This window comes from Halyomorpha halys, unplaced genomic scaffold (genome assembly GCF_000696795.3).
Source record: "Halyomorpha halys isolate HHAL.00 unplaced genomic scaffold, Hhal_1.1 Scaffold55.1, whole genome shotgun sequence".
NCBI classification, from domain to species: Eukaryota; Metazoa; Arthropoda; class Insecta; order Hemiptera; family Pentatomidae; genus Halyomorpha; species Halyomorpha halys.
In genome coordinates this window covers 520,908-522,317 of record NW_027105793.1, presented here as the reverse complement: position 1 = coordinate 522,317, position 1,410 = coordinate 520,908, and the positions used below count along the sequence as shown (strand labels likewise).

Genomic DNA, 1,410 nt, shown 5'->3' with positions numbered 1-1,410 from the left:
GTAGATTATGACACAGTAATTCACTACTTACATTTCTTTGATTTAATTGACAATATACAAAATATTAAACAGGGTTTAATCATTTCCCAGCTAAAGAATCTATTTATAACTTGACACTTAAACAAACTCTGTACTTAGAAGATAAAATCGAATCTTTGACGCCACATAACAGAAATAAACGAGGACTTATTAATGGTCTCGGTACTGCTATCAAATGGTTAACTGATAATATGGATGCTTCCGATAAGGAAAGATATGATAACATTATTGAAAATCTTGAACATAACGAAAATACTATACAAAACAACCTAATTAACGAACTCACAATCAACAAGAAAATGATTTCCAAATTTAATGAAGATGTACAAATCATAAATAATAATAATAAAAAATTAAACGAAGTCATAACACAAACTGACAAAAAAAAAAAAATACAAAATACACTTAGAAGAACTATATTCAATTATAAATTATATAACAATTCGAATTCTTGATATAGAAAATTCTCTGGAGATGTGTAGACTTGGCATACCACACGCTGACATTATTAAACATACAGACCTACAACAAAAATATATAAGTAAAGATTTGGAAACTTTATGGTTAACTAGCAGAATCCACTCTGCTATAAGAAATGGTATAATTCACTATATTCTATCAATCCCAAAAGAAAGTAGAAAACTTTCAACATTGTACTTGTTATCAGTTCCATCAGTACACCAAAACAATCTTGTAACAACAGTTGTACCCAATCACTTAATTTTATTTTCTCACAACCAAGCTTTTACCGGAAATTGTGCTTACATCAAAACTATTATTGTACAAATGTGTTACTAAATACAAACTCTTGTATTAATCAAGTTATCAAAAATAATATTAGCTCTTGTAAAACTACTACTATTAATAATGAAGAACCTTTTATTAGATATATAGAATATATTGATGTATATATTTTGTATAACCAAAATGTTTTATACCCACAACCTAATATTACATTACCTATTCCTATACCTAAAAGTTGTGTACTAAAATTAGGAAATGACTCTTTTGTAAATATTACTAGAAATAAGTATATTAGTATATTACCTATGTCATATTCATATGAAATCTTTAGTTTTACTCATTCCATATATCTTCATATATATAATATATCTTTTCATAATTTAGAATACATAGAAACTTCCAATATAGAATTAGTTAGCTTATCATGGAATCATCATATGTATATACCTGCAATATTGCAAATAATTTTCTCAATTATTGTACTTTATTTATTCTTGTATCATGTATATCTCAAGTATTCTCAAATTAGGAAAATCTTCAACATCAACAAACCTACAGCAGAAGTTCCACAGTAACAGCCCTTCAACCCTTGGGCACATTCTCATCCAATCATTCGCTAGGAAGCTT

General features: G+C 27.2%; 1 long non-coding RNA gene across 1 annotated transcript; it reads right to left on the bottom strand.

Moving 5' to 3' along the window:
* Positions 1-439: 439 nt before the first annotated feature.
* LOC106692399 (uncharacterized) lies at positions 440-1,410 on the bottom strand. The gene is made up of 3 exons (XR_001344954.3): positions 1,336-1,410; positions 1,087-1,230; positions 440-561 (listed from the first exon to the last, which is right to left on the bottom strand). It is a non-coding gene; the product is annotated as an uncharacterized lncRNA (long non-coding RNA).